This window comes from Mesoplodon mirus (assembly GCF_964341445.2).
Source record: "Mesoplodon mirus genome assembly, chromosome: 15".
NCBI lineage: Eukaryota > Metazoa > Chordata > Mammalia > Artiodactyla > Ziphiidae > Mesoplodon > Mesoplodon mirus.
The window spans coordinates 17,682,993-17,706,410 of NC_138991.1; the positions used below are offsets into that span (position 1 = coordinate 17,682,993).

Genomic DNA, 23,418 nt, shown 5'->3' on the forward strand with positions numbered 1-23,418 from the left:
TAAATTTTTTTTTATATTTCTGCATAGAATTGCATAGCTTTATTCATGTAGGTACTTCACATTTCTGTTTAAGCTTGTTCCTAGATTTCTTTTTCTGATGACTTATAGGTATAAGATTTTTCTTGTATCACATTTTCAGACTGATCATTACTTCCATTAAATTTTCTGTTTGTTGTATATTGTGAAGCTATTGGTTGTTTTATATTAATTTTGTAACCAGCCACTTTAGTCAATTTTTTTTCTAATATGTTTTTCAGCTGATTCACTAAGGCTGACTTGCAAATAATAATCATTTTACCTCGATATGAGCAACAGACTTACCCTGTATTTCAACCTCCTGTTTAATGGCTTTGGCAGTTATGCCCAGAAGAGAGGACACTCTCATCTTATTCTAATCTAAGGGAGAATCTTGGATTATTTCAACATTAAACATGAGGCAAGATTTGGACTTGAGTTACCTTTTTTATCATGTTAAAAAGCAGCCATTTATGTCCATTTTACCAAGCTTTCTATCAGATATGGATGTTGGATTTTTTGCAAGAACTTCCTAGGTAGCTATTGACATTCATGCAGCAAGTCATGATTGATTGAGTGGGGCCAGGCACTCCTGTAAGCAGTAAACAAAGTCTCTGTCCTCCTGGTGAGTGACAGCGCTAGACTAGAAGGGAGGTGAAATTTCAAAGGTGAAATATAGTTTGACAAACTTATGGTGCCCAAAGGGGAAAGGGAGGGCAGGAACGGATAAATTAGGAGTTTGGGATTAACATAGACACACTACTATATATAAAATAGATAACCAACAGGGACCTCCTGTATAGTACAGGGAACTATACTCAATACTTTGTAATAACCTATAATGAAAAAGAATCTGAAAAATAATATATATATAAAACTGAATATATACATATAATTATATATCTATATAAACTGAATAACTTTGCTGTACACCTGAAACTAACAACATTGTAAATCAGCTATGCTTCAATTAAAAAATATATATATATAGTTTGAGAAGGCTGTGCTAAGGGGGTGCTGTTTAAGCAGAGTTCAGTGGCGGGGGAGCTGTGTGAGATCTGGGGAAACATGTCAAACCTTGGAATCAGGGAAGATCAGGTGGGACCTCCCTGGTGGCGCAGTGGTTGAGAATCCGCCTACCAGTGCAGGGGACATGGGTTCGAGCCCTGGTCCGGGAAGATCCCACATGCTGCGGAGCAACTAAGCCCGTGTGCCACAACTACTGAGCCTGCACTCTAGAGCCCACGAGCCACAACTACTGAGCCTGAGAGCCACAACTACTGAGCCCACGTGCCACAACTACTGAAGCCCGAGTGCCTAGAACCCATGCTCCACAATGAGAGAAGCCACCACAATGAGAATCTCATGCACCTCAACGAAGAGTAGCCCCTGCTCGCCGCAACTAGAGAAATCCCGTGCATAGCAACGAAGACCCAGTGCAGCTAAATAAATAAATAAATAAATTTATTTTTTTAAAAAAGATCAGGTGACCTCTCTGACGTCTTAATGTTATAATGAACGAAGGCACATTTCCTAATATTGAATCATCTCGTACAGTCATATAAACCTCATTTCATCACAAGGTAGAGTTATTTTAATGGATTGTTAGGTTGACAGTATTTAATTTAGAATTTTTTGCATCCGTATCTGTAAGTTTGGGCTGGGGGTTTTTAAGTCTGTCTTTGTAAAATTTTGCTTTGTATGTTAGACTGGCTTAAAAACAGGAATTCTTAAGTTGTCTTTCCTTTTTCCATGGCTTAGTACCATTTCATTGATGTAGACGTTATGTTTCTTGAAGAACTGAAAATAGTCATTCATAAAAATATATGTCCTGGTGCTTGGAGGAGGGAATAGGAGGGGAACACAAATCATATGTGGTTTAGTTTAGTTTACAGTTATTGATTTATTCAGTGTTTCCTTTTTTAAGTTAAATTTGTTAGTTTCTGGTTACTTAGAACTTCATTGAGGTTTTCAGATAGAATAGTGGTAGAGTTGGGGAAAGTACTGTGCTGTGTAATTTTAGTTCCATCTTTGTCCACATTATTTGCCTTTTCTCCTAAAGTATTTTGTGTGTATTAATTTAATTAAGGTTTTTTAACTATTATTTGCATATAATAAAAGATACCCCTTTTAGCAGGACAATTTAAGGAGTTTTTAAATGTGTACAGTTCTATAACCACCACCACTATAGAGATATAGAATATTTCCCAAACCCCCAAAAGTTTCCCCATGCCCTTTTGTAATCAATCCCTCCTTCTCCCCAGGCCCTGGAAACCACTGATCTGATTTTTGTCCCTATAGTTTTGCTATTTCTAGAATGTCATATAAGTAGAATCCCACAGGATGTAGCTTTTTGAGTCTGATTTCTTTCATGAGGCATAATGTTTTCAGGGTTTATCCACATTATTGTATGTCTCAGTAGTTTATTTCTTTTTCTTTCCAGTTTTATAGAGATATAATTAACATAGAACATTGTATTAAAGTATCCAACATAATGATTTGATATATGCATATATTGCAAAAGGATTACCACAGTAAGTTAACACTCATCTCGTTTGTTTCCTATTTGTTGAGTAATGTTTTACTGTCTGAAAATACTGTGGTTTATCTATTCATGGGTGGCAATGTAGGTGGCTTCCAGTTGTTGTTTACTGTAAACACAGTAAGCACAACTGCTATGAATATTTGTGTAGAAGACATTTGTCTTTATTTCTCTCATTTAAATATCCAGTATTGGGTGTGTCAGGTCATATGTAAAGTATATGTTTAACTTTATAAGGAACCACTATTATGCTTTCCAAATCAGCTCTACTATGAATTCCCAACAGTAGCAATTAAGAGTCCCAGTCATTCCACATCCTTGTCAGGACTTTGCATTGTCTTTCCCTCTCCTTTGGCCATACTAATAGGTGAATGGGTGAGAGCTAAAATCTCATTATGATTTTAATTTGGGTTTCCCTGATTAATTAATGGTGTTGAGTGTTTTTCTTGGGTTAATGCTTTCTACATATGTTCTTTGGTGAAGTGTTAGTTCACATCACTTGCCCATTTTACAAATTGGGTTATCTTCATGTTATTGAGTTTCAAGAGCTCTTTATATAATATTCTGGATGCTAGTCCTTTTTCAGATAGGTGTTTTGCACATATTTTGTCCCTATCTGTGACATCTCTTTTTATTTCCTTGACAGCATCCTTGGAAGAGTAGAAGTTTTAAATTTTGATGAACTCCAAATAATCACAGTTCTTTTTCTTTCATGCTTTATGTGCTTTATGGTCAAAAAAATGTTGACCTAACCCAAGGTCATGAAATGTTTTTCCTATGTTTTGTTTTGAGTTGATTATTGTATATGGTGTGAGGTATGGGTCAAGGTTCATTTTTTACATATGGATGTCTATTCCAGCATCACTTATTAAAAATACTCCATTTCTCTTGTATTATTTTATTCCTTAAATTTTTGGTAGAATTCTCTAATGAAACCATTTGGGTCTGGATTTTTATTTGTGGAAAGGTCTTTAAATTACAAATCCAACTTATTTAATAGATAAGGGGATAACTGGGATTATCTAATTCTTCTCGAGTGAGTTTTGGTACTTTGTGTTTCAAACAATTTGTTTATTTAGTTTATGCTATCAGATTTATTGGCATAAAGTTGTTCATAATGTTCCCTTTTTATTTTTAATATCTCAAAGATATATAGTGATGGGTCCTCTCTTATTCTTGATATTAACGATTTGTATCTTTCCTCTTTTCTTTCATGGTCTGTCTGGCTAGAAGTTTGTCATTTTTATTGTTTTGGGTTTTTTTTTTTTTTTTTTAAGAATCAGCTTTTGATTTTATCACTGTCTCCATTGGTTTTCTATTTTCGATTTCATTGACTTCTCTTTATTATTTCCTTTCTTCTGCTTTCTTTATATTTAATCTGCCCTTCTTCTAGTTTCTTAATGTTCAGCTTAAATTTTTGATATGAGAACTTTCTTATATTCTAATACAGACAATTTAATGCTATACATTTCTGTTTAAGCACAGCTTTCACTGTCTCCCCCTATTCCACATAGTTGAACATACTATGTTTTCATTTTCAATCAGTTCAATATACTTCAGCTTCCCTAGTGATTTATTCTTTAACCCATGGAAAGAATTTGGAAGTGTTTATTGTGTGATTTACAAATATTGGGGGACTTTCAGGTATCTTTCTGATACTGATTTTTAGTTTAAATCCACTCTGATCAGAAAACACATTTTCTATGGTTGCAGTTCTTTTATATTTGCTGAGATTTGTTTTATAGACTAGTATCAGGTTGGCCAAAAAGTGCCTTTGGTTTTTAAGTAAAAATAAAAGACACATTTTTCATTTTCACCAAGAACTTTATTGAACAACATATTCACCCTTTTGTTCCACTTCCTCTGCCATTTTCCAGGCAACTTCATAATTCCATCTTCCCAAAACTTTTTATGTTTTTGAACAAAGAACTGTTCCAGGTGCCTTTTACAGTCTTTCAGGGAATTGAAATGTTTTCCATTAAGAGAATTTTGTAAAGACCTAAATAAATGGAAATCCGAAGGTGCAACGTCTGGTGAATACGGTGGATAAATCAGAACTTCCCAGGCAAGCTGTAATAATTTTTGCCTGGTCATCAAAGAAACATGCAGTCTTGCGTTATCCTGATGGAAAATTATGCGTTTTCTGCTGACTAATTCTGGACGCTTTTCGTCGAGTGCCGCTTTCAGTTGGTCTAATTGGGAGCAGTACTTGTTGGAATTAATCGTTTGGTTTTCCAGAAGGAGCTCATAATAGAGGATTCCCTTTCAATCCCACCATATACACGTCACCTTCTTTGGATGAAGACCAGCCTTTGGTGTGGTTGGTGGTGGTTCATTTTGCTTACCCCACGATCTCTTCTATTCCAAATTATAGTGCAGTATCCACTTTTCATGCCCCGTCACAATTTGTTTTAAATTCCAAAAACGGAACGTTTTCGTTATGTTTAAGTAGAGAAACACATGCAGAAATACCATCAAGAAGGTTTTTTGCGCTTAACTTCTGTGGAACCCAAACATCAAAGCGATTCACATAACCAAGCTGGTGCCAGTGATTTTCAATGCTTGATTTGGATATTTTGAATATGTTGGCTCTCTCCTGCATGGTATAACACTGATTGTTCTCAGTTAATGTCTCGATTTGATCGCTATCAACTTCAACTGGTCTACCTGACCATGGAGCATCGTCCATTAAGAAATCTCTGGCACGAAACTTTGCAAAACACTTTTGACACGTTCAGTCAGTCACAGCACCTTCTCTATACACTGCACAAATCTTTTTTTTTTTTTTGCATTTTGGTTGCGTTTTTACCTTTCCTGAAATAATAAAGCATAATATGCTGAAAATGTTGCTTTTTTTCTTCCATCTTCAATATTAAAATGGCTACACAAAAATTCACCAGTTTTGATAAGTCTTTTTTATTTTTATTTTTTATTTATTTATTTTTAAAAATTTTTATTTATTGACTTTTTTTTAACACCTTTATTGGAATATATAACTGCTTTACAATGCTGTGTTAGTTTCTGCTTTATAACAAAGTGAATCAGCTATACATATGCATACATCCCCATATCTCCTCCCTCTTGTCTCTCCCTCCCACCCTCCCTGTCCCACTCCTCTAGGTGGACACAAAGCACTGAGCTGATCTCCCTATGCTATGTGGCTGCTTCCCACTAGCTATCTATTTTACATTTGGTAGTGTATCTATGTCCATGTCACTCTCTCACTTCATCCCAGCCTACCCTTTCCCCTCCCCATGTTCTCAAGTCCATTCTCTATGTCTGTGTGATAAGTCTTTTTTTAAATGCACGCTGATATGACAGCTGTCACATGCGGTCTAACAAAATTGTTTGGAATGAAGTTAAAGACAACTAAATGCTACTAGAGCCATCTTACAGAAAAAAACTGAACAAACCTTTTGACCAACCCAGTATACGGTCTATTGTGGTGAATGTGCCAGGTGCACATGAAAAGAATATATGTTTTGCAACTGTTAGGTATAGTGTGCTAGAAATGCTAATTAGGTCAAGTTGGTTTATAGTTTCGCTCAAGTGTTCTGTAGTTTTAGTGATTTTCTTCTACTGTTCTATCCATTACAAGGAGAGGAGTATTGATGTGTCCAACTATCCTTGTGGATTTGTATATTTCTCTTTTCAGCTCTGACAGCTTTGGTTTTATGTATTTTTGTTGGTGGATGTAGTTTTCTTTAGTTTTATGTAGCTCTGTTGTTAGGTGCATTTTTTAAGTATTTTTATATTTCTATTTTTAATTGATTTTACTAGCTGTTGGCTCATCCCATCCTACTATCTGTTTGCTTTCCAACAAATTCAATCTTAAATATATCTTTTGAGTCTACTTCTTTCTTTTTCTTTTTTAATTCCTCCTTCTCCTCTCCTTACCTCAGATTTTCATGTTGTGGTTTTTTTTTTCATTTTGAATTAACTGCCTTCAATAATTTATTTTCATTCTTTTTGTATGTAATGAATCAATGAAATATGCAGTTTTGGTAGCATGTTTTTGTATGAAGCATAATAGGTATTGCTCTTTTCTGAAATTCCTGGTATAAACTGTGGTTTTGATTTTTTCTTTGAATTAAATTTTGATTAGATTTTTAAAAATTTCCAAATGGTTTGGGTTTTTGTTTCTTTGTTTCCATTTTTGTAATTTCTTTCTAAATTTATTGAGTTGTCAGAGACTGTAGTCAACTCTGTTTTTTAAATTAAACAAGTTTTCTTTTAACCCAAATACGTAAAAATATGACTGTGAAAGCAGTCATAAACAATAGGTAACAAATATGTATGGTCATATTCCAATAAAACTTTACTTATAAAAACTAGAGAAGCCCATGAGCTGTGGCAAACCCTGATCTGAAGGGACCAATAAAACACTAACTTGCATTATTACTTCTCATATTTCCTTTAACATTTCCTTCTGAAACTAAACCAGAAAACAAAACAAAATACAGTCACAAATGACTTGAGGCTGCTTCACCTTTCAAATATTTGCCTTCCAACAACATATTGGTACTTTTGTAACACATGAAATTGTTAATTCATCCATTTTTATGAACACTACATTCAATTTGACATTATTCCTGATTTGGTTCCAATTTTTTATTGCAATATTATAACTCCATCTTAGGACAGTAATGTTAGTACCCTTAGATTTAATGGATCTATCAGTTATCATCTTTTTCCCTATCATGTTATTGTTGTATTGTAAGATAAATTGGTCTATTATCAGATTTAACTCTCTGGCCACCCATGTTTAGGCACTATATAATTTTCTCTTAACAGGAAAGAAATTCAGGCTGGATTTAATACAAAGGGACCAGTTTCCTGTCTAAGGGAGAGTTGGTTCTTTTGGAGGGATCATTCTTGATATGCCTTGCAGATTCTCCATTTCCTAATTCTTTTGCCAAGAGAATAGTTCTTCCTTAAGTTTATCAAGAAAACTTCATTTTACATGATAACCAGACTTCTTCAAATAAAATATATTTATATTTAATGTTTCACTGAATTCAAATTTAATCTTTGTCACTTATTATGTGCTCATATACAGTTTGGATCCACCTTGGAAAACCTGTTCTGTTCCACTGAATTATTATCTGGACCAATAACATACTATTTTATTATAGTGACTTTATTGTAAGTTTTTTTTTTTTTTTTTTTTTTTTTTTTTTGCGGTATGCGGGCCTCTCACTGTTGTGGCCTCCCCCGTTGCGGAGCACAGGCTCCGGATGCGCAGGCCCAGCGGCCATGGCTCACGGGCCCAGCCGCTCCGCGGCATATGGGATCCTCCCAGACCGGGGCACGAACCCGTATCCCCTGCATCGGCAGGCGGACTCTCAACCACTGCGCCACCAGGGAGGCCCTATTGTAAGTTTAATAAAGGAAAATGGTGATTCCACCTTTTTTATTTTTTATTTTTATTTTTTTTAATTCCACATGTAAGTGATACCATGCAGTATTTGTCTTTCTCTGTTTTTTTTTTTTTTTTTGGCCTGGCTTATTTTACTTAGCATAATTCCCCCCCCGCCCCCCCGCCCAGCTTCATCCATAATGTTGCAAATGGTGGGATTTCCTTCTTATTTTAAGGTTGAATAATATTCCATTATGTCTATGTGGATATATATTTTTTTCTTTGTCCATTTTTCCATCAGCAGACACATTGTTTCCATACCTTGGCTATTGTGAATAATGCTGCAGTGAACATGGGAGTACAGATATTTCTTCAAGATAATTATTTTATTTCCTTTGGATATATACACAGTAGTGAGATTTCTGGGTCATATGATAGTTCTATTTTTAATTTCTTGAGGAATTGCCATACTGTTTTCCATAGTGGCTCTACAGTTTACACTCTCACCAACAGCGTACAAAGGTTCACTTTTCTCCACATCTTCACCAGCATTTGCTATCTCTTGTCTTTTTGATAACAGCCATCCTGATAGGTGTGAGATGATATCTCATTGTGGTTTTGACTTTCATTTCCTTGATAATTAGTGATGTTGAGTACCTTTCGTTAGGGTTCTCTATACATAAGTTTGTGTCATTTGCAAACAAAGACCATATTACTTCTTCCTTTATGATTTGGATGCCTTTTATTTTTCTTGCCTAATTGCTCTGGCTAGGACTTCCAGTAGTGTGTTGAATAAAAGTGGTGAGAATGAGCATTCTTGTCTTTTTCCTGATCTTGGAGGAAGAGCTTTCAGCTTTTCACTGTTGAATATAATGTTATCTATGAGGCTTGTCATATATGGCCTTTATTATGTTGAGGTACATTTTTTCTATACCTAATTCCTTCAGAGTTTTTATCATGAAAAGATGGTGAATTTTGTTAAATGTTTTTCTGTATCTACTGAGATGATCATATGATTTTTATCTTTCATTTTGTTAATTTGGCACACCACATTTATTGATTTGTGTATGTTGAACCATCCTTGCATCCCAGGGATAAATTCACTTTGATCATGGTATATTGACCCTCTTAACGTACTGTTGAATTCAGTTTGCTAATATTTTGTTGAGGATTTTTGCATCTATGTTCATGAGGTATATTGGCCTGTAATTTTCTTTTCCAGTAGTGTCCTTGTATGGCTTTGGTATCAGGGTAATGCTAGTCTAGCAAAATGAGTTTGAAAGTGTTCCTTCTTCTTCAATTTTTTTGGAAGAGTTTGAGAGGATTGGTATTAATTCTTCTTTAAATGTTTAGTAGAATTCACCATTGAAGCCGTCTGATCCTGGACTTTTATTTGTTGGGAAGTTTTTGATTACTGATTCAATCTCTACTAGTAATTGGTCTGTTCAGATTCTCTGTTTCTTCATGATTCACTCTTGTTAGGTTGCATGTTTCTAGGAACTTGTCCATTTCTTTTAGGTTATCTAATTTTTTGGCATAAGTTGTTCATAGTAGTTTCTTCTGACCCTCAGTATTTCTTTGTTATCAGTTTTAAGTCTCCTCTTTCATTTCCAATTTTATTTGAGTCTTTTTTCTTAGTTTGTCTAGTTAAAAGTTTGTCAATTTTGTTCATCTTTTCAAAAAACTAGTTCTTTGTTTCATTGATTTTTTTCTATTGTCTTTCTAGTCTCCATTTCTTGGTTTCATAGACATATAGTCTTCCATATAAACTTTAAAATAATTTGGTAATTAATTTTAAGAATTAAAGTCATAAAAATTCTGAATGAAATTATGGTCCATTAATGTATTGGTTTAGGAAGGACTGATATATTTACTTTATTGAGTTTTCTCATTCATACATATGGTATTTCAGTTTGTTCAGGTCATGTTTTCATGTCTTCAATAAAGTTTATTGTTTTTTTTTCAATATAGATCCAGAACCATTCCTGTCAAATGTATTCTTACTTGTCTCATATTATTTTAGTCTCTTTTATGAAGGGACTTTCTGCTTCTTATTATTGCTATTGATTTTTGTGTATTTAGATCAGTTCTAGACAAATTAGCAACTCCTGTATAAATTTCAGTAGTTTTTATAATAGTCTCTCATATTTTCTAAGTTTACTGTCACGTCCTTTGCAGATAGATACAATTTTGTCCCTTCTTTCTCAGTATTCTTCCTGAGTATTTCACTTCTTGACTAAGTGCATTGGCTTAAACCACCAAAACAACATTAAATAGAAATGGAGATGGTGTGCCTGCCTATCTTCTTCCTGATTTTAAAAGAAATGACTTCCGTATTTTACCCTTTAATATGAGGTTTACTGAGGTTTATTTTTTTTAAACAGCCTTTATTATATTTAAGAAATGCCCATCAATTCCTATCTTAGAGTTTTTGTCAGAATGTCTACTGGATTATATCAAATATATCTTGGCTTACATATCAATGACGACTTCCTCTGTGACAAGTGCCAAGAAATTTCAACTCAAATTTGCTTAAGCAAAACGTGAATGCAGGGACTTCCCTGGTGGCACAGTGGTTAAGAATCCGCCTGCCAATGTAGGGGACACGGGTTCGAGCCCTGCTCTGGGAAGATCCCACATACCGCGGAGCAACTAAGCCCGTGTGCCACAACTACTGAGCCTGTGCTTTAGAGCCCACGAGCCACAACTACTGAATCCCGTGCGCCTAGAGCCCGTGCTCCACAACAAGAGAAGCCACCGCAACGAGAAGCCCGTGCATTGCAATGAAGAGTAGCCCCTGCTCGCCACAACTAGAGAAAGCCCACGCACAGCTACGAAGACCCAACGCAGCCAAATATTTAAAAAATGAATGCATTGGCTTTTTTTTTTCTGGTCCCTTTAAAAAAATTTTTTTTTATTAGAGTATAGTTGATTTACAGTGTTGTGTTAGTTTCCGGTGTACAGTGAAGTGGATCAGTTACTCATATTTATATCTCCACTCTTTTTTAGAGTTTTCTCCCATATAGGTCATTACAGAGCTCCCTATGCTCTACAGTACGTCCTTATTAGTTATCTGTGTTATATATAGTTTATAACTAAAAATCCTCAGGATGAAGTTGACTTGAGGCGAGCCTGATATCAGGGCTCAAACTGTGTCACCAAATCTGGTAACTCTTACAGACTCTCCCCCTGTGACCACTTGATAGGCTGTAGCAACTCTGAAACTCATGCATTTAGCTTCAGATCCAGTGCTGGGGAAATAATAGGTATTCCTAGGATTCCAGAAAGTATCTTATTTCTTCTCACTGGCTTTGGGAGGGCCATAGGCTTGCCCCTGAGTCTGAGCATCATTATCACTGGAGTCATGTGATGTGCTGATTGGCTCATGTGTAGAGCACAGGCTCCACTCTTGAACTGAGTAGAGTCCCATCCAATACTCATTCACTGAGAGGAGAGGAGCAGGTGCATCCCCAGAGGAAAGCTTTGGTTTCAGTTATCAGAATAAGAGAAAACAAATACTTGGAGGCACAATACCAGATGTCACTTCAGCATCTATTGATTCAATCATATGGCTCTTCCCATTAATTTCTGGTTGTAATACATTGTCTTGATATACTTGTTGATGATAAGCCATCCTTGCTTAGTCATGGCTTATCCTTTTGATGCACTGATTGATTCCATTTGCTTAAAAATTTCCATCTGTATTTGTAAGTAAAATTGATGGCTGGTTTTATTTTTTGCATTATATGTACCATGACTGGGCATTAAGATTATGTTTGAAAAAAAAAGATTATATTTGATATAAAGTGTGAATGAGAATGTCTTCTTCATTTTTATGTGGACTGAAATAATTTAAATATTATTAGAATTATGTTTCTTTTTTAAAACTAGATTTTAAAATTCAGATGGAAAAAAGATCTAGGCCTACATTATATTTTTTAACATCTTTATTGGAGTATAATTGCTTTACAACTGATATGGTTTTTACAAGAGATATTTAAGTAACTTTCTTAGACTCTTCCATGGTTTTCTACTCCTTGGTTGCATTTAATTCTTTTTTCCTAGAAATAGCATCAAAAAAATTTGCTTTAGAGTTATGCATAATAATCTCTTTAAAATTATAAATGCATTGAATCTCTTTCCTATTTATGGTTATACTGTCTTTTCTAGTATTTTGTATTATACTTTATCTTTCTTTCTTCACCAAATGTGCATATGTTTTTTGAAGGGCCAGCTTTGGGATTTTATTTATATACCTAGTTTTTCCTTTTTTATGATATTATTTTCACCCCTCATATTCTCCTAATTTCATTTGGTTTGTTTTGTTACTTTTTTCCAGTTCATAAATTTGAAATTCTTGGATTGTTGTACTCTGAGTATAGCTTTACCTGCTGCCACATATTTTGGCATAAAATAGCCTCTTTTATTTTAAATTCATTACTTTCTTGCTAACTTATAATTTCCTTTTGGAGCTTCTGTTTGATCTAAGGTCTGAGTATTAGGGATAAAGTTTCTTAACTTCTAAGAAATTAAGGTTTTCATTTTAATTTGATTAGATTATGACTAGAAATATATGACCTATAAAAAATTACTCCTGATAAAATTTTTTATGACTTTCTTCTCAACCAAGTAATCATATATATATTCTTTCCTTACATCATATACATGTACCTATGATGTAAGGAAAGAATGTAAATTCATAGAACTTCAAGTTCTTTAAGTGCATAAGTGTTCTGCATGATACATTATATATTTGCATATGTGTACATATGTATGCATTTATATAATTTTACTAATTAATCCTGTATGTGCTGCATAGTTTTATATTTTATCTAATTCTGAAAAAAATCTATGTGAATAGATGGTCTCATGTAGGTGAAAAATGGAAATAATGACAAAAAATATAGTTTTTGGTCTAAGACAAATAAGTGAATGAATGTTGGAGATTGTGGGGGTGTGAGATCTTCACTCAGTCATTCAGGGACCCAGGTTCTTTCTATTTGGTCATCTCTATCATCCTGTAGAGCATCAAGTCATCTGCAGGATCTGGCTGGCAGACAAGGAAAGAGAGAGAGGGATGGATTCTACATGAGGTTTTATGAGCTGGACCTGGGAGTGGCATACTTCCACCCACTTTCCATCACCAGAACTCAGGCATATGCCTCAGCTAAGTGCGTAGCTTTCTCTAGCTGTGTGGACAGGAGAAGAATGGAGCTTGGCAAACATCTAGCTAGCATCACCGCATCTTGTCCTCGGGTGGAGAATAGCACTGAATATGGATGTAGGGGAAGAAGCTCAGTGGAGCCCAGGGCCCCTATTGATCTGGGGATCACCATGAGGTTCCAAACTGAGTTTGGAAAATTGAGCTTTTGTTGCAAACTGGAGAAAAAGCCTAGAGGACCCAGAAGGGTGAGAAGGTGGAGTCCCATACGATGGAGACAAAAGAGCCTGGTGTTTCCTTAGGTACAAAGGCATCAGGATAACTCCCTGTACCATCAATTGTGAGACTAGGTCACCTGTCCCAACCAGGCTGCTTTGGATGTGGCCAGGCCAGAAGGTTAAAGTCATCAGTACTGGGAGTGAATGAGGGGGGAGCTGATGTGAGGAGGAGAGTGGTGGTGAGAGGGCTGAGACACATAGGTACCTTTTCTGTAGGGCTTTTTTATGGTTCCAGTCACTGAATAGGGTAATCTTGTCCCAGGATATCACTTAAGATGTTCGCATATTAAAGGGAGCAATTGAGGATTGAAAGGCTTCAGGACAGAGGGGACCTTCAAGATGGCGGAAGAGTAAGACATGGAGATCACCTTCCTCCCCACAAATACATCAGAAATACATCTACATGTAGAACAACTCCTACAGAACACCTACTGAATGCTGGCAGAATACCTTAGGCTTCCCAAAAGGCAAGAAACTCCCCACGTACCTGGGTAGGGCAAAAGAAAAAAAAAACACAGATACAAAAGAATAGGGATGGGACCTGCACCTCTGGGAGGGAGCTGTGAAAGAGAAAAAGTTTCCACACACATTTGGAAGCCCCTTTACTGGCAGAGATGGGGGTGGCGGGAGGGAAGTTTCAGAGCCACAGAGGAGAGCGCAACCACAGGGGTGCAGAGGGCAAAGCGGGGAGCTTCCTGCACAGAGGATCGGTGCCGACCAGCACTCTCCAGCCCAAGAGGCTTGTCTGCTTACCCACCGGGGAGGGTGGGGGCTGGGAACTGAGGCTCAGGCTTCGGAGGTCAGATCCCAGGGAGAGGACTGGGGTTGGCTGCGTGAACACAGCCTGAAGGGGGCTAGTGCGCCACAGCTAGATGGGAGGGAGTCCGGGGAAAAACCTGGAACTGCCTAAGAGGCAAGAGACCATTGTTTCGGGGTGCATGAGGAGAGGGGATTCAGAGCGCCACCTGAACAAGCTCCAGAGATGGGCGCAAGCCGTGGCTATCAGCACAGACACCAGGGACGGGCATGAAACACTAAGGCTGCCACCAAGAAGCCTGTGTGCCAGCACAGGTCACTATCCACACCTCTGCTCCCGGGAGCCTGTGCAGTCCCCCACTGCCAGGGTCCCGTGAAACAGGGACAACTTCCCTGGGAGAACGCATGGCATGCCTCAGGCTGGTGCAACATCCTGCCGGCCTCTGCCACCACAGGCTCACCCCGTATTCCGTACCCCTCCCTCCCCCTGGCCTGAGTGAGCCGGGGCCCCCAAATCAGCTGCTCCTTTAACCCCGTCCTGTATGGGTGGGGAACAGACACCTTCAAGTGACCTACACACAGAGGTGGGGCCAAATCCAAAGCTGAACCCTGGGAGCTGTGCAAACAAAGAAGAGAAAGAGAAATTTCTCCATGCAGCCTCAGGAGCAGTGGATTAAATGTCCACAATCAACTTGATGTACCCTGCATCTGTGGAATACCTGAATAGACAATGAATCGTCCCAAAATTGAAGCAGTGGACTTTGGGAGCAACCGTAGACTTAGGGTTTGCTTTCTGCATCTAATTTGTTTCTGGTATTATATTTATCTTAGTTTAGTTTTTAGAGCTTATTAGCACTGGTAGATTTGTTTATTGATTTGGTTGCTCTCTTCATTTTCTTATATATATATATATTTTTTCTGTTTTCTCTATTTGTGAGTGTATATGCTTATGCTTCTTTGTGTGATTTTGTCTGTATAGCTTTGCTTTTAACATTTGTCCTAGAGTTCTGTCTGTTTTCTTTTTAGTATAGTTTTTAGCACTTCTTATCATTGGTGGATTTGTTTTTTGCTTTGGTTGCTCTCCTTCCTTTCTGTCTTTTTTTAAATTACTTTTTTTATTTTGAATAATTTTTTTTATGTTTTATTTTAATAATTTTATTTTATTTCCTTCCTTCCTTCCTCCCTTTCTTTCTTTTTTCTCCCTTTTCTTCTGAGCCGTGTGGCTGACAGGGTCTTGGTTCTCTGGCCAGGAGTCAGGCCTGAGCCTCTGAGGTGGGAGAGCCGAGTTCAGGACATTGGTCCACCAGAGGCCTCCCAGCTCCACATAATATCAAACAGGGGAAGCTCTCCCAGAGATCTCCATCGCAACACTAAGACCCAGCTCCACTCAGTGACCAGCAAGATACAGTGCTGGACACCCTATGCCAAACAACTAGCAGGACAGTAACACAACCCCACCCATTACCAGAGAGGCTGCTTTAAATCGTAGTAAGTTCACAGACACCCCAAAACATGCCACCGGACACGGTCCTGCCCACCAGAAAGAAAAGATCCAGCCTCATACACCAGAACACAGGCAGCAGTCCCCTCCACCAGGAAGCCAACACAACCCACTGAACCAACCTTACCCACTGGGGGCAGACCAAAAACAATGGGAACTACGAACCTGCAGCCAGCAGAAAGGAGGCCCCAAACACAGTAAGTTAAGCAAAATGGGAAGACAGAGAAATATGCAGCAGATGAAGGAGCAAGGTAAAAACCCACCAGACCAAACAAATGAAGAGGAAATAGGCAGTCTACCTGAAAAAGAGTTCAGAGTAATGATAGTAAAGAGGATCCAAAATCTTGGAAATAGAATGGAGAAAATACAAGAAACATTTAACAATGACCTAGAAGAACTAAAGAGCAAACAAACAGTGATGAACAACACAATAAATGAAATTAAAAATTCTCTAGATGGAATCAATAGCAGAATAACTGAGGAAGAAAACGGATAAGTGATCTGGAAGATAAAATAGTGGAAATAACTATCGCAGAGCAGAATAAAGAGAAGAGGATGAAGAGAATTGAGGACAGTCTCGGAGACCACTAAGACAGCATTAAATGCACCAACATTCAAATTATAGGGGTCCCAGAAAAAGAAGAGAAAAAGAAAGGGACTGAGAAAATATTTGAGGAGATTATAGTTGAAAACTTCCCTAATATGGGAAAGGAAATAGTCAATCAAGTCCAGGAAGTGCAGAGAGTCCCATACAGGATAAATCCAAGGAGAAGCATGCCAAGACACATGTTAATCAAAGTATCAAAAATTAAAAAGAGGGCTTCCCTGGTGGCGCAGTGGTTGAGAATCTGCCTGCCAATGCAGGGGACACGGGTTTGAGTCCTGGTCCGGGAAGATCCCACATGCCGCAGAGCAACTGGGCCCGTGAGCCACGGCTACTGAGCCTGCGCGTCTGGAGCCTGTGCTCCGCAACGAGACAGGCCGCGACAGTGAGAGGCCCGCGCACCGCGATGAAGAGTGCCCCCTGCTTGCCACAACTAGAGAAAGCCCTCGCACAGAAATGAAGACCCAACACAGCCATAAATAAATAAATAAATAAAGCAAAAACTGTCAAAAAAAAAAAGAAAATATTATAAAAAAAAAGATTTGCCAATTAAAAAAAAAAATTAAAAAGAGAAAATATTAAAAGCAGCAAGGGAAAAGCAACAAATAACATACTGGGGAATCCCCATAAGGTTAACAGCTGATCTTTCAGGAGAAACACTGCAAGCCAGAAGGGAGTGGCAGGACATACTTAAAGTGATGAAAAGGAAGAACCTACAACCAACATTACTCTACCCAGCAAGGATCTCATTCAGATTCGACAGAAAAATTAAAACCTTTACAGACAACAAAAGCTCAGAGGATTCAGCACCACCAAACCAGCTTTACAACAGGTGCTAAAGGAACTTCTCTAGGCAGGAAACACAACAGAAGGAAAAGACCCACAAAACAAACCCAAAACAGTTAAGAAAATGGTAATAGGAACATATATCAATAATTACCTTAAATGTATATGGATTAAATGCTCCAACCAAAACACATAGACTGGCTGAATGGATACAAAAACAAGACCTGTATATATGCTGTCTACAAGAGACTCACTTCAGACCTAGGGACACACACAGACTGAAAGTGAGGGGATGGAAATAGATATTCCATGCAAATGGAAATCAAAAGAAAGCTGGAGTAGCAATTCTCATATCAGACAAAATAGACTTTAAAATAAAGACTATTACAAGAGACAAAGAAGGACACTACATTATGATAAAGGGATCAATCCAAGAAGATAAAACAATTGTAAATATTTATGCACCCAACATAGGAGCACCTCAATACATAAGGCAAATGCTAACAACCATAAAAGGGGAAATCGACAGTAACACAATAACAGTAGGGGACTTTAACACCCCACTTTCACCAATGAAGAGATCATCCAAAATGAAACTATATAAGGAAACACAAGCTTTAAATGATACATTAAACAAGATGGAGTTAATTGATATTTATAGGACATTCTATCCAAAAACAACAGAATACACTTTCTTCTGAAGTTCTCATGGAGCATTCTCCAGGATAGATCATACCTTGGATCACACATCAAGCCTTGGTAAATTTAAGAAAATTGAAATTGTATCAAGTATATTTTCTGACCACTACACTATGAGACTAGATATCAATTACAGGAAAAAAAATCTGTAAAAAATACAAACACATGGAGGCTAAACAATACACTACTAAATAACCAAGAGATCACTGAAGAAATCAAAGAGGAAATCAAAAAATACATAGAAATAAATGACAATGAAAACATGATGACCCAAAGCCCATGGGATGCAGCAAAAGCAGTTCTAAGAGGGAAGTTTATAGCAATAGAATCCTACCTCAGGAAACAAGAAACATCTCAAATAAACAACCTAATCTTACACCTAAAGCAATTAGAGAAAGAAGAACAAAAACCCCCAAAGTTAGCAGAAGGAAAGAAATCATAAAGATCAGATCAGAAATAAATGAAAAAGAAATGAAGGAAACGATAGCAAAGATCAATAAAACTAAAAGCTGGTTCTTTGAGAAGATAAACAAACTTGATAAACCATTAGCCAGACTCATCAAGAAAAAAAGGGAGAAGACTCAAATCAACAGAATTAGAAATGAAAAAGGAGAGGTAACAACTGACACTGTGGAAATATAAAGGATCATGAGAGAATACTATAAGCAACTCTATGCCAATAAAATGTACAACCTGGAAGAAATGGACAAATTCTTAGAAAAGCACAACCTTCTGAGACTGAACCAGGCATATAAACAGACCAGTCACAAGCACTGAAGTTGAAACTGTGATTAAAAATCTTCCAACAAACAAAAGCCCAGGACCAGATGGCTTCACAGGCAAATTCTATCAAACATTTAGAGAAGAGCTAACACCTATCCTCAAACTCTTCCAAAATATAGCAGAGGGAGGAATGCTTCCAAACTCATTCTACAAGGTCACCATCACCCTGATACCCAAAACCAGATGAAGATGTCACAAATAAAGAAAAGTACAGGCCAGTATCACTGATGAACATACATGCAGAAATCCTCAACAGAATACTAGTAAACAGAATACAACAGCACATTAAAATTTAACCCTAGGTCACAGTGCTTTAATCCCACAGGTTCCAAAAAGGTTATCCACAAACCATGTCACCAGTCACTCACATGTTGTTAGTAGATATAGCCATCTAGCCAGCACTTGAGAAAGGTCATTGTTTGTGGTACATTCATCAATACAAGTCCAGCATAGTCTTAAAACAAACACTTGTGCTAACAAAGCTAAGCATTGTGGTATCACTTACAATTGTGAAAAAATGAAACTACTGAAAAATCAAGAAGTAGAAACTTGTTAGGTAAATGATGGTACTTGGCATGATGGAATATTTCAGAGTCATCAAAAGTGTTTATTAGGAAGTTCAAGAATCGAGGATGCAGGTTTTATATAATAAAATAACAAAAGCAGAATGAAAATTGTTTATCTGGAAACTGTAAAAATGAATAGGAAAAAGGAAAAAAGTAGAAGAGATGCGTAAAAAAGTAGAAGGGATGCGTAAAAATATTTAGAGTGGCTGCTCGGATAAGAGGGCCAAGGCTTTTTATTTTCTTTCTTCTTTTATGTGTTTTCCAAATACCCTAAGTATTGCATTTAGGATAATGAAACAAACATCTTTTTAAAAACTGCGTCATTGTTGGAGCTGCTTATTTTCGCCATTCATGAAGTCAAATGTGGTTGCATTTCTTTCAAAACTCACATATTCATGCATGAACACACATAAGCGCATGTGCAGACACACACACACACACACACACTCACACACGCCACAGTCCTTCTGAGACAGCCGAGACCCAAGGCAGCATGAATAGCAGATGTTCTTGCAAGTTCCTGAAGACTAAATGCCTTATAATCCACACTGTGCATTATTATCTCTTTTGCTTTGTTGGAAACCAGATTGTTGAGTCCCTTCCCTCTTGTTCTCTCTCCCTTTCCCTCTCTCTCCCTCTGCCCCCCTCCCTCTCTGTCATAAAGGCTGCATATTAATGGATATAGGCCATTGGGTCAGACTCAGTTCCATTCAGAACTGACTCAATGCTGTTGCCAACTCCCTTTTTTACTGCTCTATCTTCCATGAGAAAGTAAGCCATCTTTCTGAGAATGAGCATGTAAATTTCTTTGCATTTTTCACAAATATGTTGGTTGTGTGCGTGCCTCCAGCCTCTTGGGCCCAATTATCTGAAAATAGACCCTCATCTGTTTTAGCCCAGCCTTGGTTAGTTGCAAATAATAGAAACATGCTCCACCTGGCTTAATCAAGAGAGGAAGATTTGCTGGAAAGGTACAAGGATAACTCACAAATCTCAAGTCAGTGAAGCTTTGGGGAACTAAAACCTACAACAGAAATGGCCGCAGCCGCTGGTTCTGTCTCTCTCCATCCTTCTCTTCTTCTCCCTTCACAGCTTCTCTGCGTTGTCTGCAAACCTGCTTTATTCTCACCCCTGATCACTTTTCTCTGTGCTCCCCCGACTTCTTCGCATGGCAAAATGTACCATTCTAGCCCTTCATAACTGTTTTTAGCTTGATTCGAATCATAGGGACCCAGTTCCAAATTCTCAGGACAAAGAGTCTGATTGATAGGCCAGTTGTCCACCAGCTGTGACCAGTGGGACAGATAGAAGGCTCCGGACAGCAAAAGACTCCTGCTGCCCAGCTAGTCAAGAGCAGTAGGTATGAAATATTTCAAATGTGATCTTAAAAAGTTACACTGGGATAGTCCATTCCAGTGGCTTCGGGATTGTTCCAGTGATCTGCCTCCACTTCTGCCTGCTGGTCAGGCTGACTGTGAGAGCGATGGTGCCTGGGATTTGAACATCCTTTAGTTAAGCCTGCGCTGGGCACATCCACTGCAGCGTGTGATCCTCGCAGCAACACTACTTACCCCATTTTATAGGACGGGCTTGGGGCTTGGAAAGAATGATCACGCGTCCAAGTTCACACGTGTGCACCATCTGCAGAGATGATGTTTGAATGCAGTTCTAATTTAGTCCAGGCTTCTTCTGACACCCCATGGCTGCCTTTGTTTGTTATTGTGTGTGTGTGTTCTCATCTGTAAAACAGTGGTTAAGAAATAATCCTCGTATTTTCCTTACTGGATTGTTATTACAGTGAGATGGATTGGGTAGAAGTATTTTGAAAACTACAGAATATGATATAAATATTACCATCACTTTACTTACCTAGCTCCCTACTGCCCTGCCAAGGTTTACATTAAGGGATGGCTTTATTTGGCAAAACTTCCCTTGCATATCGTCTGTTAGGGGATATTCAGAAGGGATGATGGGCAGAGTGGGGTGAAAAGAGACTAAATCAAATAAGCTTCTGAGATGTTAGGCTGGCGACGCATTAACATGTCAACCCTGATAGAAGTTTTTGGTTTGTTTGTTTTGTTTTAAATAAAAGTTGGGTGCCTTTTTAAATCATCTTAACATTTTTAGTTATTCCAAGTTGAAATCTGAATTATCCAAACTGCTTCTCCCCTGTATTTCTGTCCTGGTAAAAAGTAGATCCACCATCCACAAGCCAGAATCCTGAAAGCACCTTGGACTCCACCCTCTTCCTCAAACCTTATGGCCACCAAATACCTATTCCCTCAGTATAGGTCCACCATCTAAAATCCAAATCATCCCTTGCCCCAACTATATAAATAGCCCCATACTGTTTGGCTGTCTTATTTTAATTTATCCTCCTAGATGGCTACCAGCTTTCTAAGATGTGCATTTGATCGCGTTGCTCCACCTGCTCAGACCCCTCCAGTAGCTCCCATCCTCTAAAACCCAAGCACTTAGTGTGACTTGTAGGGCCCTTACTTTCTCTTCTCAAGCATCAGGACGCATGGAATGCCCTGAATGTACCATGAGCTTCCAGTTCTGGCCTTTGCAAAGACAAATCCTTCATCCTCTCTCTTCACTGTATAGTCTTCCTTATCCAGTAGGTTGTGACTTCTTGAAAGCATCTTTTCTGACCCTCTTAGAGAGGGAGTAGTCCTATCCTCGTCTGGACTCCTCTGGGCTCCCCTAGTTTTGCAAACACCTTTTACACTGTCCCTTCTGACAACACATAGCAGTGATTTAAATATCATCTCCTCTCCAGACTTGAGCTCCTTGAAGACAGAAATTACAATAGCTGTACTTATATCTATAGGACTTAGCACAGGGCCTAGAAAAAGATGAGTTCTCAAGAAAAATGAATTAATCAATCAACTGTGCCCATCTAAAATCAAGCTTCCTTAGAGGAAAAGAAACCATATTAAAGCCTCATTTAATTCTAACAAAGATGGCCCTGAATCAGACACTAGAACAGTTTTGCCTTCAAAGTCAATGGTCAGTTTTACTCCACATTGCTGTCTCTTTAATGAAGAGAAAAATGTAATCCAGCCTTGGAAAGGTGCATGGCTCTGACTAGGGTTAAAGACAATATGATATATCTTAGGACCATGTCAGATGTTGATGTGGAGGGTACTGATGGGTGCATTCCAAAGTGGACTGAGGCTATTTCTTGTCTTCCTGGAATGACCATCTAGATTCAAATGTTAATGTTCAATCCAATTTGTTGCTAAGGCAACCAAGTTACAGGCCATCTTCAATTTACAAAAGGTGATATTGCCAAAGTCATTTTGTAAGTCAGATATTTGAAAAACACACTACATTTTCCATGATGAAACGTGATGTAAATGGTGGCTAGAACCTGCTGAATTGTATTTAACCCATATTGTTGCATTACTTGTGCAAGATGAGTCGGTAAAAATATCCCGAATCTCGCAGGTCACAGCAACAGTCTTAACGCGATCTGGCTGCACACCCAAGAGCGAGGGGAAAAGCACCCCTTCTTCAGTGTTCCCCACAGCTAGTCTGAGCCCTCAGGATACCCTGTGTTTAGTCCAGAAATTCTAAAACCTGGTTCAGCATCTGGATTACCTGGCAAGGATTTCATTAAAAGAGTCATTAGTTCAACTTCAGACCCATCCCATTAAAATCAGAATCCATAGTGGGCTCCAGGAATATATACATATTTTTAACACCCCCCCCCCAGCCCCCAGTGATTCTGGTGCTATTTGTGAACTGCTAACCAGACTTCTTGGAGAGCACTGCCATTTTTCCTCCTCTGATTTGGTACTGGGGGCAGCTTCTCATATCACAGCCCAAGGTCAAAGCTGTAGTTATGTGGGTGATGACCTCTGAGGGTACCATAGCTCCTATTGTCAAAGAATGATTTTGGATATTCTTGGAAGTCATTGACACTGAACTAATCATGACTTCTGGACCAGTACTGCTGATGCTCACAGGGGCAGGCTCTTCCATCCCTGCTAAAGAAGGGTAATTGTTAACCTGGACACTGAGACCAATGATAATATTGGTAACATTATCAATATCCTGGGAATCCATTTAAAAATAATTAAAATAGCTCTTTTTCCTCCCCTTCCTTCTTATCCTAGGAATTAAGCATGAGCCTCTGGGGCAATCTGAATATAAAGCATCATATCGTACTCAGGATAACTCCTCCCCAGACACTAACCCATGATCATTGGGTATTACATCTTTTCTGTAACTATCTTTGCTCTTATAATAAGCTACAATGATGAGCCCACTATGCCTTTTGTGCATAACAAAGTCCTGATGGATCCACCTTAGCATTGCCCAGAAAATCCCAGACAACTAAATCCAAAAATGAACCTAAAT

At 38.1% G+C, this 23,418-nt stretch overlaps 1 protein-coding gene across 1 annotated transcript in view; it reads left to right on the top strand.

Annotated features, from left to right (window-relative positions):
• PTPRT (protein tyrosine phosphatase receptor type T) overlaps positions 1 to 23,418 on the top strand; it is a gene marked incomplete at both ends in the record, with an annotated part of 1,080,119 nt that overhangs the window by 725,572 nt on the left and 331,129 nt on the right.